Source organism: Tupaia chinensis, unplaced genomic scaffold (assembly GCF_000334495.1).
Source record: "Tupaia chinensis unplaced genomic scaffold, TupChi_1.0 Scaffold144210_1, whole genome shotgun sequence".
Lineage (NCBI taxonomy): Eukaryota > Metazoa > Chordata > Mammalia > Scandentia > Tupaiidae > Tupaia > Tupaia belangeri.
Window position 1 is genome coordinate 63,618 of NW_006204068.1, and position 16,558 is coordinate 80,175.

The following is a 16,558-nucleotide window of genomic DNA, read 5'->3' on the forward strand; positions in this document are numbered from 1 at the left end:
TTTTTTTATAGTAGTATATTGGGGAGTCAGAGGGGGGTCGCTTCCCAGTGAGGCTGCCAGTTTCTGGAGCAAATAGCAAACAGCCTTGCTGACATGCTAAGTGACCCAAGCTTTGTTCCAAGGTCGGGTGGTGCACAATAGTAGCCTTGCCAACGTGTTGATCCGACTGGAAGCGGAGCTCAAAGGTCAGGGGGCTCAGACAGTTCCTGGGACCTCACCGGGTTGGACTCCTCCAATGCACAACCAGACTCCAAAGAGGCACAGTAGCGCTTTATGCATTTACATTTTTCCTTCGTTCAGACCTCTGGCTGGGGAAGATGTGGAGCTCGATGTCCGTAGTCCTGCATTGGCCCTGGTCACTTTGCAGTTCAGATATTTGTGATGGGCTTAGGACTGGTATTTCACTAACAGTTTTGTTTTGTTTTGCTAATACTAGCGGAGAACTCAGAGTTCTAAAGAGACAGCATTACATGAATGAATAACTCGAATGGCCAAAGAAGGTGACTAAACTCGTCCACGGAAGCACAGCTGCCTTTTGCTAAAGTTTCTCATCTTCCTTGTAAACTAGTTATTTTCTTTCTCCAAATTCATTTCCTAGCTTGCTGTTGTCTTTAGACATAGATTTTAGCAGTGATACATTCATACACACACAAATACTTATTATTGTTTTCTTAATCTGTATTTGTTTGCCTCTAGCTAATACTGATCTCAGTGCTGGGGAGAGAAAAAAAATGGTGATAATTCCTACAGATACAGGAAGTGAAGAGTTCTGTACAAGTCCTTGGGAAGAACATCTCACCCACTCTGGGGGCAGTCTTGGAAGATTCTTGAAGGAGGGGAGTTTTGTCAAGTAGGAAGTTTTTTGGTTTAAAAAAAAGTAAATAGGGTGATAGAATAAGAGTCTGGAGGATTCGTTAGGACCAACACAATTTTGTAAGAGGTATGCACTAAGAAATAGGAGTAAATGTTTAGTGCAATAATAGTTATTTGTGTTATTATTATTGTTATTAAAATGTATTTATTAAGAGAGACAGGGACCTCTGACAGGATCTTGGCACTCCGTGATCCTCCTCTCCCCCACCTTCCAGCCAACTGGACCACGAGTGAGCCCATGAACACATCCGGTTTGCTAGGTCCACCCAGGATCTAACCCACATGGCTCCCTCCAGCACTGTGCAGTGGTATCCCTCTTACCACTGGGCCCATGGATTATTAAGGATCTTTAAACTTAGTATTGAACATTTACTATAAAGTAATTATAATCAAGACAGTTGGCAAAGGAACAGCCAAATAAATCAATGAAACAGAAAAAGCCCAGAAATAGAAACAAATACAGACAACTGATTCTTTTTTTTTTTTTCAAAGAAGCTAAGATGTATCAATTAAGAAAGATTTGTTTTTCAAAAAATGGTGCTGGTGGGACCAGCAAGTGACATGGTGGTTGAGGCACTGGACTCCCACATGGCCAACTCCATGGTTCGAGCCTCAGACTGGCAGCTTGAAAATCATGATGGGCACATGTGTGTGCATGTGTGCCCAAAATCCTAGGAGGAGAATGGAGGAAAAGGGATTGTGGTGTGGCCATCCTGCCTGAGGGGGTGATTTCTTATTTCTCCTCTTTCTCTCTCTCTCTCTGGCAATTACATATGCCCTATGGCAATAAAAGGGGGAACAATGGTGCTAGAACAACCAAAAATCATTGAAAAATACGAATCTAGACATTATCCTTATAGCTTTCATAAATATTAACTCGTGGATCATAGACCTACATGTAAAATGCAAAGCTATAAAACTGTTAAAAGTAAACAGGAGAATAATCTACGTGAGATTGTGTTAAAAAATCAGAAGGAGGATGTGAGAATCCATGTGAATTTGAGGTGTGCCCAGCTTAGACATTAAACCAGAAAGCCTGAGCCTCTGCCCCAAAGCCTTCCTTCCACCCCAACTCCGAGCAAAGAGGGATAGGCTGGTCCCTGCCTTCTTGCTGTCTCTGTATTTCTCTTTCTCTCTCCTTTTCCCTCTCCCTTTTTCTCAAAATTTTTCTTTTTTTATATTTTTGCCTTTCATTAAAAAGATTTCCCTATTCATTGATTTTTGTGTGTCCATTTGTTTTGTCTTTTCCCTTTTTTTCTTTTCTTTTACTTGACTTTCTCACTTTGTTTCTCAGTTTCCACACTTTGAGTGTCTAGTTAGGTGTAGGCACACAGCAGTGAAACATCTGAATACTTTTAGGGTCATAGAAAACCTTAACCCCCATTGAACTACTACAGAAAGGGAGAAACTCATCTTCATAAATCTGAATTCAAATCACTTTCTGTGGATAACATGCTACAAAACAAAGTAGTAGAGACAAAATAGGCATAGAAGTACCTCACGGTTAAGTGAAGCATATGAGCTTACAGTTGCAGAAATCTCCAACAAATTAGCCAAATGTGAATATACCACCAAATGACTAAAATTCAGAGAAGAGAGACTGCAAAGTGAGCAGCAGGGAGAAATACAGAGCTGCAGAGAATGTGGCTCATCTTCTCCCACACGCTGAATTCTTAGTTGAAATCCCACAGTTCAGCCCAAGTGCACCTATTCCCTAGAAACTGTGCGGCCTTTGAAATATCCAGTTCCATCAACAAAAGTGCAGGTTGCTTGGTGAGGATCAGGGAAACGGAACTGCGGAAACATTGCAGGTTATCTCCTCCTGCACGCCTCTAACACTAAGAAAGTAGGGAGTAACATATAATTCATCAGATGACCAGAAATCACCACAAAGGCACAGGAAATATGGAAAACCAAGAAAATATCTTTTCCTTAAGGAGAAAGAACAGCCTGTTATCTTCCACAGACAGTACAATGGAACTCATGGAAATGTCAGATAAAGAATTTAGAATATTTGTAGTGACAAAGCTAACAGAGATGCAGGAGAAGAGAGATAATGAACTCCAGAAGATGCAGGAGAAAAAAGACAAGTTTTAGGAGGTGAGAAAGTTCTTGCATGATCTGAAAGTGGAAATATACACCATAAAAAAGAATTAAATGGAACTCTTAGGGATGAAGGCTGTAATACAGGAAATCAAAACCTCCCTTGAAAGTTTTAAAAGAGGATTAGATCATGCAGAAGATCAAGCCTCAGGTGTAGAAGACAGAACCTCTGATCTAGAAAAATTCACCAAAAAGACTGAGAAAATAACTGAAAACAATAACATATGAGTAATACTAGATACCAGTAGATGCCCAAACATCCAGATAATAGGTATCCCAGAAGATGAAGAAACTAAGAACATTGATAATCTATTCCACGAAACCCTGGAAGAAAACTTTTCAAACATAGAGAGGCATTCAAATATCTAGACCCAAGAAATACAAAGGACCCCAAATAGAGTCACCTCAAGAAGATCTTCCCCAAGGCACATCATAGCCAGATTGACCAGAACCACAGACAGAGACAAGATACTAAAATTGGCAAGAGAGAAATGTCAAGTTACTTTCAAAGGGTATCTCGTCAGGCTAACATTGGACCTCTCGTCGGAAACATTGCAAGCAAGGAAAGAATGGAAAAATATATTCAAAGTATTAAGTGAAAAACAATTTCAGCCAAGAATAGTATACCTGGCAAGATTATCTTTCATATGAAAAGAAAATCCCAAAATATTCTCAAATAAACAAAACCTGAAAGAATTTACCAACACTAGACCAGCTCTTTGAGAAGTTATGAAGGGAGTGCTATACCAGGAAAACTAAAGACAGAAATAAGAAAACAAAAATGGCCAAGAAAAAGGTCAACTTAACGGTAGGGACAAGTTCAGAACTATCAATAATACTGTTGAATGTTAACTTCCAGGATTTAAACAGAAAGATCAGACCACAGTAACACTGCAAATTCAACAGAAGAGAGATTACATGAGACTGAACTGGTGAAATAGAATTCTATGACTTTTGTCTAAAACATCACTGATTTTATTCTATGCTTTGTCTTCCAGATTTAAGGATTTTGGTTCTCTTGTGAGTTGTTGATAGATTCAGCAATTTGTTAATAAAATTGAAGCAAACTTTTCTCACTTCCTGACCCCTTTGCAATTGGAATATATTTGTGAGCATTCTTATTTTGTGGCAAAATAATTATTCACATAAATTCAATAATACAATAGTATCTGGTAGTTTGCATGAGAAATTGAATTCTAATGGGGCTTTGTGCAAATAACAGGCCAAATTGAGATTAATGTAATTTTTTTGCAGATAAGTTAGTTTAAAAATCCCTCTTGATTCTGAAAAATCAGACTCTACTCACTTTTCTCTTTATTGGTCACTCTCTTTGTCTCCATTGCTGGTTTCTCTCTTCCCCCACCACTCTTTTTATTTATTATTTCTTTCTTTCTTTATTTAAATTTTTGCTATAGGGTGTGTGTGCTTATCAGAGAAGGACAGACACAGAGAGAAGGAAAGTGAGAAATCATGCCCAGGAAGGATGGCCATATTGCAGTCCCATTTTCTTCGTTTTTCTCTTGAGATTTTGAGCATGCATGCACACATGCTTAGCATGTTTTTCAAGCTGCTGAGTCCAGGATTCGAACCGCAGAGTTAGCCATGCGGGATGCAGTGCCCCAACCACCACTCTACCTGCTGGCTGGCCTTCCCACCTCTCTTCAGTTCTCTCTTCTACGTTTTTTCACTCATTCAGTCTTATAGTTGCCAGTGCCATTTGTATTCTGATGGTGGTCCCCAAAGTCCTACCTCTGGCCTACACTTCTCTCGCAGACTCTTTGGAAGATCTGTGGGGTACTTCCGTAGTGACACATCCAACACACATTTCCTTCCCCCTGCTCTGCCTTCAGCCTATCTGGGCTCATGTGGTGGCAATTGCTCAGAAGTCTTAAGACTCTGGATGCTCTTCTTTCTCTCCCACCTCTCAGCTAACCTGTCAGCAATACCGTTAGCTCTCCCTCTACAGTGAGAACCTTTCGTTTTTCACCATTTCTGCAGTTACCTTCCTGCTCCAAACCATCTCCGCCTCTTACCTGAACCACTTCGACAGCTTCCTGCCAGATAGCCTGCTCCTGCCCTGGCTGCTTGTAGCTGTCCTCGCTCGGTACCGCGGCCAGGCCAGTGGCGCGGTCAGACCGTCCCTGCCCTGCCTGAGGCTCTCCAGCGGCTATTTCCCTCTAAGGAGAATCCAGGCTGTTCTCAGTGACTCGTGAGGCTCTAGGTGATCTGGGTATGCGTTCTCCCCGAATTCACATTCTGCTGCTTCCCCGAGTGACTGTACACAGCTAAATCCGTGCCGGGAGGAGAATCTGTGCACTTGAACACTTTCACTGTCAACGAGGAGAATTGAATGAACAACAGAAGCAATCAGTGATGAAATTCTTAACCGATCTTTAATGAGAATGTTGGTAGTTAATTACGTTTTCCTTTGTCAAGCCACACATTTTCTACAATTTCATATATTAGTTATAAAATCAGTAAAAAACTAAACAAAAGACTTCTCTCTGTCTCTGACTGCTGAGTACCTATGCCCCTTCCCCCAATCCCCGGCAGAATTAAAAAAAAAAAAAAAGATATATACAAGTATTTACTTTTCTCATGTCACAGAATTGTTGTCAAAATAAAATGTATCGGTATGAGAAGTGCTCTAAAAGTCATGACGTGTTATTTATTTATTTATTTAAATTTGCTAGACGTGCTCACTGGAGAGTCAGACAGAGAGGGAAGTGAGGAAGCTCTCCCCATGGCCGCATGGCCATCCTTCCCCATCACGCCTTCCTTTCAGGATTCTGAGCATGCACACGTGCCGGCGTGTTGCTCAAGCCACCAGGTCTGGGACTGAAGCTGCACAACCAGCCATGTGAGTCAGCGTGTGGGCTCCTGCTGCCTTACCCACACGCCACAGGCCGTCCCTGTTTCCGTACTCTGTAAGTGGTTATTTACTTACTCCTTCCTGTGCGAGGCAGGGGCAGGGGCCACCATCCCCAGCAGGATCTCAGAGCCATGACCCGTGGTCTCTAGCCAGCCCCAGACCATGGGCATGTGTGTGGCTGGCACATCCAGGGAAGTCTCCAGACTTGAACCAAGAAGCTTCCCATGTGGGACTGCCTTGCAGAGTGTTGTGTGCAACCTCTCAGGTTCCCAAAACAAGTTATTTAAAGACAAAATTTCCGGTTTTACTTACAGTAGTATATAGTGACATCTGTGAGAACCAGGTTTGAATCTACTGGAATAACACTAGTCCTCCAAAACTAATGGGTAACTAGGAATTTAATTACATTAAATGAACTGAATGATGATGAAGTGTTTTAAATATTGAGAAAATACATGTATGTAACCGAGGGCTCCTGAGTGGCCTAGAACTAAGAATAAGAAATTATATTGTGACCTAAATGTCTCCTATAAATTTCCCTCCTTGTTCTTGCCCTCATCTTGTGACTAATAGATTTGCATTCAATTTCGCATTATCAGGAATCCTTGAAAACAGCACATGGATATTTGCTTAAGATTTTTCAGTATGAAACAAAGGGCCACTATTCCACAGATAAGTCTATTTGTTAACTGAGATTAAATGAGGCTAGTCTTTGTCAAATGTAAGGAGGAAATAAGAAATTATGAAAGGCAGGCCAAAAAATATATAAATTAATCCCCAGAAAATGAGCAGATTTTCTAATGTAAGTGGTTGGTGACCTCACTGGTATTTACCAACTATATCAAGACAGATCTTGGGGCCAACAGGTGGCATGGTGGTTAAGGCACTGCATTCCCACATGGTCAACCATGGTTCAAGTCCTGGACCCACCATTTGAGACTTATGGTGGCTGTATGTGCATGCATGTCTAAAATCTTGAGAAGAGAATGGAGGAGAAGGGATTGCAGTGTGGCCATCCCCCCTGGGGGGGTGATTTCTCACTTTCTGTCTCTCTGGCAAATGCACACACTCTATAGCAAAAATCTAAAAAAAAAAAAAAAAGACAGATCTCTGGATCTCGGTTGATCTTACACCGCCACAGGTATTCCTGATGATTCCACTTATTGGCTAAGCTCTGACCTCTCCACAAACTCAAGCCTCAAGAATCCGACTGACCAACTGACCATCTAAGACTTCACTTAGATGTTTCTTCTTCTTCTTCTTTTTTTTTGTTATAGGGTGCATGCACTCAACAGAGAGACAGAGAAACAAAAAGTGAGAAATCACCTCCCAGGAGGGATGGTCACGCCGCAATCTCTTCTCCTCCATTCTCCTCTCAGGATCTTGGGCACGCACGCACACGCGCCTGGTGTGAGTTTAAGCCACCAGGTCTGGGACTTGAACCGCGGTCGACTACGTGGGAATTCAGCAACATAGCCATTACGCTAACTGCTGGTCCCAGATGTTTCATTTTTTAAAAGAATTATTTACTTAGCTTTATTATTATTATTATTCTAAGTTTGCCACAGGGCATGTGTGCTCACCAGAATGAGACAGAGATGGGGAGAGAGACAGGGAAAGTGAGAAGTGAGCCACCAGGTCTAGGACCTGAACTATGGCCAGCCTTGTGGGAGTCCAGAGCTTTAACCACCATGTTGCCTGCTGGCCCCTGACTTAGATGTTTCATAGACATTTGAAAATTAGCATGCTCCAACAGAATTCTTGATTTTTTTCTCTGAAACCTGTTCTTCTCCTGTTCTTCTCCATTTTAGTAATTGACCACCATCTGCTTGATTTTTATCCCCAAAGTGAATAATGTTTGCTGCTTCATCTGCCTCCCCCTCCAGAATCTGCTCTCATGCAGTGCTATGGGCACGCCTGTGACTAGCCATGACACCACTGCCTGGCGCCTGGACTTCTGAGTCGCCTCCTGCCAGTCTCGCTGCGCCTCTCATGCTGTCCTGCCCTGAACTCTATCTCTGGTTAACAGCTAGTAATCCTTTCTAAAACATCAAAAAAAAAAAATCATGTCACTCTTCATCTCAAAACACCACAATTATGATAAAACTCCGTACCAGGCAACAGGACTGGTACTGGTCCGAGGTCCAGACCCGCTGGTACAGGTGCAGGCGTAACAGTCACTACAGTGTCCCTTCCAACCTGCAGCGCCCGAGCCAGCTGCTAAGGGCCTGTCGCTCTCGCTTCCAAGGCTGCACATGAGCTGGCGGTTCTCAACTGGAATCTCGGATGTTCTAGAGGGCGTTTGGCGTTGTCTGCAGACACGCTGACTTGGCCCGACTGTGCAGTGCTGCTGGCGTGTTGGAGGGAGGCCAGGAGCAATGTTAGACCTGGCAGAGTACGGATCAGCCCTGCACACAGCACCGCTTCGCCCCAGACGTCAGCAACGCCAGAGGCACACCCTGCGGCCAGCCTCTTCTCCTGCCTCCTCTCTGCCACCCTCTCCTTCACTCCTCATGCTCCGAGGGCTTTCTTGCTCTGCCTGACAAACTCACTGCTTCCCCAGGGGCTCTCAGTCACATTCTCTGTTTGTCTGTTTACTTCTTTGTTTATTTTAGTGGTTTTTTTTTTTTTTTTTTGCCTTATGGTACATGCACTTAGGGGAGAGAGAGAGACAGACAGACAGACACAGTGAGAGGGAAAATGAGAAATCACTCCCCAGGGGGGATGGCCACACTGCAATCCCTTCTCCTCCATTCTCTTCCTGGGATCTTGGGCACACACACACACGCCCCACACGATTTTTAAGCCACCAGGTTCACAACTTGAACCATGGTCAGCCATGTGGGAGTCCAGCAACATAACTGCTATGCCATCTGCTGGTCCCTATTTATTTATTTTTTAACAGTACTGAAACTATCTGAAATGACCAGGTTTAGTTACTCACTCTTTCTTTTCCGCCATCCCCCCTGCAATGTCAGGTGCGTGGAGAAGGCCATAGAGAAGGCCAGGTGTCTTTGCCCTCGCGTCCACAGCAGAGCCTTACTATCTGCTGAATGGCCGTCTCTCCCTCACTATCCCTCACGTCCTCTGGGAGCCGGACCTATTTCTGCTACTGCCAGTTCTTGAGCCTCACTCCATCTCTAGTCTCTAAAGTGTGGGGGGGGGCTTTTGGAGAGGCTGAGGATGTTTGCACATTTCTCAGTAATAAAGACAATTGAAAAATACATTGATTTGTATTTTAGTCCACATCAAACTACTCTGAATTAAAACAACTGCTTCATCCACATCTCAGCACCCACAGCATGAAGTGGCTTCAAAGGGCAAGCAGTCAAGCTATTCCCTGGAACGCACCCCCCCCCCCCCAATCATACCCAGGAGCTGCCTACGCACCCTGCCTGGGCACCCTGCTTATCCGGAGATACAGCGTTTCTGGAGGTTAAATGTCTTCCGACCGTTGCCGTAGAAGGTCGATCTCGGTTTGCCATCACTGCTCGATAATATGATGATTCTTCATCTCGTATGCAGCTCCCCTGCCCTCGTCTTGAGATCACCCCACTCCAGTCAGGATCTCAGAGCCCACACGCATGGGTTGGCCCCATCGCCCGGTGGTTAAGGGGATTGGATTCCATATGGCCAACCGCAGTTGGAATCCTGGCACCAGTGGCTTGACATGCGTGCCAGGTGCATGCCCAAGTTTCCAACTGGATGAAGGACCAGAGGAAAAGGGATTGTGGCCGGACCATGCTTTGTGTGGGAGTGTTTTTCCCGCTGTCTCTGAGACTTTCTCTGGTGAGTCCATGTATCCCCTGTCAATTAAAAAATATATATTGAACCGTAGGACTGCCCACTGTTGCGTGTCAATAGTGATGGTTTCACTGCTTGAAAAGAAACGCCGTTCAGGCAGCCTGCGGCCTCAGGACGGTAGTGCCCTCCGCCAGTCTGGGCTTTGACTCAGTAAGGTCATTTGTCTCTGGGACCAGAGGTTCGTGTCTCAGCACGAGAGGGCTGTGGGCTCAGAAAGCTGCTGTTTTTCCATTTGATTTGCCTCTAAAGATCAAATTTAGAGAAAAATCACACATGTCCTCAAACCCCACCATATTTAATTTCATTCCATGAGAAGCTCCAAATTTAAAAAAGAAATTCCTTAAGGTTAGCCGATGGGAAACCTGATGAACATGAATTTCTTCTGAGCCTGAACCACAGAAATGTCCACTGAAACAAGCCAGTTTTCTCTCTTAAAACAATAAAAATGGCCATCATAAATGTGAACATTTACATTAACTCTCTCCTTCTTATTTTATTTATAATTAAAAAAAAAAACCTTTTGTTATAGGGCATGTATGCTCACCAGAGAGAGAGAGAGAGAGAGAGAGGAAGTGAGAAAGCAAGCCGCCAGGTCTGGAGCTTGAACCATGGTCAGTAATTCTCTCTACTCTTGACCTAAGATAAACCAAGAGTTTTTATTGAAAATTGACTGTTATTATCACATACAAAAGCCAAAACAATCCAAAGGTTAACATCATTGTGTCTTTCAGAGCTCTCTGTAGAAATTCTGCTCCCAGCTGTCTAGATCCGTTGACAGTTTTAAGATGGTAAAATCAATTACAGATGCTTAGCTCCTCTAAAATAAATGAGAAAGCACAGCAACTCATATTTAACCCCTAAAATAGGTGCATTTTCCTACACCTTTACACCTGGCCTTAATTTTAGATGTCCACCTTCTAGACTGAGTGAAGAGTTCTATTGCAAATCATCTTTACTTTGTTTTGGCTATAGAAATAAAGGTGGTTGTTTCACCAGCAGCTTTTACATGGTGTTTGGATGTCACAGAGGGTAGTCCACTGAGAAACCTGGAGAAGAACGGAACAGAGCTTCAAGGCTGTGGTCCTTTTCTCTTTGATCAGTGAAAGAACTGCAGTGTTTCTTTTCTACAAATCCCTTGATCATCTGCTCCTCAGCTCTCCGTGTAGCAGACTATCGTCTGCAAGCGTGGGCCAAGTTCATGCCTCTGTGTTGTTTCTCCACGTGGTTCTGGACTTGCATAGCATAATTGCAATGAAAGCAAAAAGCCGTTCTGATGAGTGGGCAGGAATTAATTGCAGCTACTGAGATGTTTACCCTTTGCTTTGTCTTTCTGGGATTTGGATGGTATCTTCATCTGACCGCGGCGGTCACACCACAGAACAAACCCTGTGACTGGCCGGGCTTCCTGCAGTATCATAAGACCTGCTGTTGGTGGCTGACGTGGTGAATCAATAAATTTGTTTTTCCACTGCAATGGTAGATTTTCTCTAATTTAATGCTTGGTTCAGTGAAACAGTATTTTCCTTTCACATAGAAGTTTCATATTGTTGGTGGGCTTGGTTTTTGTTAATAAAAGATCCACTTTCTCTCCAAAAACCAGCTTTTACATAGGGTTCATGGCCACCTGAACCAGCATGAATGCCTGTCCTGGGCAGCTGGTCTCCAGAGCTACCCATGTTTTTTTTTTTCTTTGGAGAGGTTTTTGCTATAGGGCACGTGCGCTTGCCAGACAGACAGAGAGAGACATAGAGACAGAAAGCGAGAAATCACCCCCCAGGGGGGGATGGCCACGCCGCAATCCCTTCTCCTCCATTCTCCTCTCAGGATCTTGGGCATGCACGCACACGCGCCCGGCATGAGTTTTAAGCCACCGGGTCCGGGACACGAACCGCGGTCGACTATGTGGGAGTCTAGCGACATAGCCATTGCGCTAACTGCTGGTTCCCCCACCCATGTTTTCTGGACAGTTTTGTGATTACATACAGAAGAGGCTCAGCCTGGTGGTGCAGTGGTAACACACCGCAATGCTGGAGACCGTGCGCAAGACCAGTGCTTGGTCCTTGGGTTGACGCTTACACTCCTGTGTGTGTGTGTGTGTGTGTGTGTGTGTGTGTGTGTGTGTGTGCATGTGCTCACCCACGATGGCTGGGAAGGCTGGGAGAAAGGATAGCGGCATGATATCCTGTTGAGGGTGTTTGTCTTTCTCTCCGTGTGTCTTTTTGTCATAGAAAGAAGAAAGAAAGAAGGAAGAAAGAAAACAAGGAGAGAAAAAGAAAGAAAAGAAAAGAGGAAAGGGAGAAAGACAAGTTTTTAACAGAGTGCAGACAGCCTTTGTGCTAAAGCTTTAACGCACATTTCCTTTAGCTATTGTATCCCTACCTGTCCGGTTTTGGGGAAAAAAAAAAAGCAAAAATTTTTTTTCCATATGTGACAGCTCATCTTTATTTTTATTTTTTGAAATCTAAGTGATGTATATACATGATTATAAACATAAACTTGTTTCAACTTGCTCCTAGTGAAAACTCGAGTGTGTTTCTGAGGAGCTTCCGTGTAGGATGCGGGGACGCAGCCGGCCTCCCTCAGAGCACTCGAGGTGCTGCTGCTCCTTCCCTGTCCGTCCAGCGCGCTTCGTCAGAGTGTTTTCTAAGACCCAGGGCACCGAGTGCAGAGAACACTTCATTTAAATGTTGCATCGGTGGCTTAAACGAGTGTCTCTGTAGTTTTACTTGTTTCTCTTCTTCCCTGTTCTCATCTCACTCTCATTCCTTTCCGTTCACCTCTCCCCACTAGGCATCCCCGAGAGCGTATTGATATGGTCTTAAAATGTGTATGTAGTCTTTTATAAGATGTACTGTTGTGTGTTACAGTCTTCAATTTACACGCATGGTAGTGTGCTTTTTAATTTATCTCTGTATTTACTTATGATTAAAATATTTTTGACAGAGAGTGGCTTGTGCTCACCAGAGACAGGGAGTGAGAAAGCACACCCCCACGGCGAATGGCGATTTTCAACCCCTTCTTCATGAATGCCTCCGTTTGAGATTTTGAGCGTGCATGCACACATACTCGGCATTTTTGCCCAGCTGCTGCGTCGGGGACTTGACCACGTGTTGTCTAAGTGAGACCCGGCTGTTCCAACCGCTGTGCTGACTGGCTCCCATTTCACTTTTCTCACCAAATGTTATTATTCCTTGGTTTCCTACTTCTTGCTGTTAATGCCTCCACTCCTCTAATGATCTATTCCCCCAAGTTTTGTCAGCTCCTCCCTGCCATGATCATCTGGGTACATGCTCCCTACAGACCTCAGTGAGCATTTTTGACACGCACCCCGAAGCTGTGACTGTGGTGCCATGGGCCACACATGTCGCCCCATTGTCTTTTATGTGTTTCTGAAATGCACAGTAACCACCGGCCTGCTCTCGTTCTCATCGCTGTTGTATGTTTGCTCGTTTGGTTCTCCCGTATTTTATGTCGGTGAGGTCTCGAGGAAGACTGGAAGCAAGTGCGTGTGTTCAGTCCAACATGTACTGCAGCTAACTTACCTCCTCTTCAGTGCGTTACGGTTAGCACAGGGAGGGCAGGAGGAGACAGACAGCAAAGAAGACGTAGCTGTTGATGGTCACCACGTGCAACTGGTGGACTCTTTTCACTGAGCCCATTGAACGTAAGTGGAACAGACTCGAACGCTCGCATACAACTGAAGGTGGCAGTTGGCAGTCGTAATTGCTTCATAATGTAAGGGGCAGCAGACTGACCTCCAAACCAAAATCAAGACAGAATTTCTGAACCAAAGACCCGTGACCGTAGCTGCCCCTTGCCACCAAGCTCATAGACATTGGTATGCCATTCCAAGGTCACTTTTGTTCTTCGATACTGCGACAAACTGTGCCATGCGCGTCTAGTGAAGTCCAGACACCCTAGCAGTTCAGTTGACAGGATTTTCCTAACCAGACACCTCTGGGACACTGCTGTGAGGCAGAATTGTGTTTTCAGAGCCAGTCACAAGAGTGACTGCGAGAGGGCTAAATACAGTTCGTACTCGGTGAGGGTGGAGCGGGACTTTATAAAAAGGTGAGTGTTTTGCTATCAGATCTGCCTGCAGCTCAACAGCAGTGCGCATGATTGTGTCAGCATTTTTTTAAATGAGAGTTTCTGGGTAAAATCCTGTCAGAGGTGTCTTCAGTTAGATTTGAAGAGTCTCAGTGAAAAATAGCCAAACAAATGCCAGATGCCTTCTGTTTCAAGGCACTGTAACTTCTTTCCCATTCTTTGTATCCATTAAATTGTCCAAAGAACAGGTCCCCACTCTACATGGGGTGGCCATCCCAGTTCTACTCCCAGCAGGTGTGGTGGTTAAAGGCTGGGCTTCCACATGGCCGGTCATGATTTGTGTCCTGGACCTGGTAGCTTGAATTCATGCCAGACACAGGTGCACGCATGCCCCAAATTCCAGGAGAATGGAGGAGATGGGATGGTAGCATGGTCATCACACCTGGAGTGGGGGTCATGTCTCACTTCTCCTCTCTCTCTCCAGCAAGTGCACATGCCCTGTGGAAAAAAACAAAACAGACAGAAAGCTGCTATCAAGACCAAATAAAACAATGAACTAAGGTTTTTTTTTGTTGTTGTTTGTTTTTTTGGAGAGGTTTTTGCTATAGGGTGCGTGCACTCGCCAGAAAGACAGAGAGACAGAGAGATAGAAAGCAAAAAATCACCCCCTAGGGGGGATGGCCACGCCGCAATCCCTTCTCCATTCTCCTTTCGGGATCTTGGGCACGCACACATACACGCCTGGTGTGAGTTTAAGCCACCGGATCTGGGACTCAAACCGTGGTCTACTACTAGATGGGAGTCCAGCAACATGGCCATTATGCTAACTGCTGGTCCCAGCAATGAACTGAGGTTTAAACAGCCTGTATCTCGGAATTCCAGGATAAATTGTGTCTACTCTCTTCCATGCCATTCATGTGTTGAAGTCCTAACCCTCAGTATCTCAGAATGTGGCCATAATTTGAGGAGTGAAGGTGAGGTCTTTAGGGTGATAGCTAAACTACAGTACTCTTGTAAGAAGAGGATTTTTGGACACGTAGGAGAGAAGCCGGAAACATGCATGGGCAGCGGGGCGACGGTGTGAGGACACAGGGCTCATGTGGCCGTCCCCAGGCCAAGCAGAGAGGCCTCTGGGAAAGCGCACCTGCTGACACAGCTGGTCTCCAGGGTCGTGAGAAAGTGTGTTCCCGCCGTCTCCGCCCTCTAGTCCCTGGTGCTTGTTACAGAGCTCTAAACCAACACCCTGGTCCGTCCATTTACATACTTCGGTGTTAAAACGCTCTCGGAGCTTTGTGCCAGGCACCAGTACTAACAGTTTCATCCTCAGGAGCCAATGGAGTAGGCGCCCATTCACAGAAGAGGAGAGGGAAACAGAGAGGTTAAAAGGCCTGCCTAGCGTCTCCCAGGAACATGATAAAGATGAGGTTCAAACTTAGGTGGCCTGGCTCAAGCTTCCTACGCAGTCAGTTACGGACTCAAATTGCTCAGATTCTTCTACTTAAGAGACTGAATATTAATTTTAGTATTTTTTTAAATTTTAATTCTTTTTTTTTAAGAGGTTTTTCACTATAGGGCGCGTGCGCTCGCCAGACAGACAGAGAGAGACATAGAGACAGAAAGCGAGAAATCACTCCCCAGGGGGGATGGTCACACCACAATCCCTTCTCCTCCATTCTCCTCTTGGGATCTTGGGCACGCACGCACAGGTGCCTGTCGTGAGTTTAAGCCACCGGGTCCGGGACTCGAGTCACTGGGTCTGGGACTTGAACCACAGTTGGCTACATGGGAGTTCAGCGACATAGCCATTATGCCAACTGCTGGTCCCCAGACACGAATGTTCAAATAACTCCACTCGTTTGTTCCATGCTTCCGCATGCCCCTTCTCATTGTTCACTTTACAACGCGTTCCAGCTTCGCTGATTATTCTGATTATTTTCTCGAGAGTACAGGCTTCACTGTCCTATCTGAGCTTCCTAGGACAGTCTGGCACATAGTAGGGCCCAGGAACTTTGCCGAGTGAATGGTTACAGCTTAGGCTAACAAAATGAACCCCTGAGTGGGCACCACAACCACAAAGCAGGGAGCATCTGGAGCTCAGAGAGGTCAGCGCCCTCCTCATGGGCGAAGTCCCGGGCAGGGCAGGGCTGAGGAGAGCCAGCCTGACTGCAAACCTCTACTCTCACTGCACCCGTTTGTACTCTTCCAAAGGTTTCCTCACTTCAGGCTTTAGAGACAACGAAAGGATATATTAAACAGCAAACTACTCCATTAAATCAACTTCATCTATTAAGAATTAACTTCAGTAAGCTGAGTGGCAATGATAAATAAGACACAGCTAAGCCAGGTGCCAGGCCTTAACGCAGTGGGTAAGTGCAGTGCAGAGAGAGCTGGATCCACACGGCCAACCAGGGTTTGAATCCCCACTCTGGTGGCTTGAAAAGCATGATGGACACTCATCCTGTGTGCCTGAGGTACTGATGGGAGGAAGAAGTGGGAGAGAGAGCACTGTAGTGTGTCCATGCCCACGGGCGGGTGCTCTCTCTCTCAAGTGCTTATGCCATTTGAAATTGCAATAATACGCACAGAGAGACACACACGCATGCACATACGGAGTAAACCTGGGCTTAACAGTCACTTCCTAACTGGTGTTTGTAAAGGCTTTTACCACGGTAGACTTTGGCCCTGTCCTGATGCCTCTTGTCCCGTGGTCCCAGTTCCATATCCCCCAGCTGAGTTATCCACGGTTTAAATTGTCCTTCTTCCAATATCAATGACGTTATTAGCTGTGGTTAGATGTGTAAGGCATCATCCTCTCCACTTGTTCCTCTCTTTCTTTTCTTTTTCTTTCTTTTTTTT

General features: G+C 45.0%; 1 pseudogene; it reads left to right on the top strand.

Annotated features, from left to right (window-relative positions):
• LOC102475084 (transcription factor Spi-C pseudogene) overlaps positions 1-5,189 on the top strand; it is a 44,931-nt pseudogene extending 39,742 nt beyond the window's left edge.
• The last annotated feature ends 11,369 nt before the right edge of the window (positions 5,190-16,558 follow it).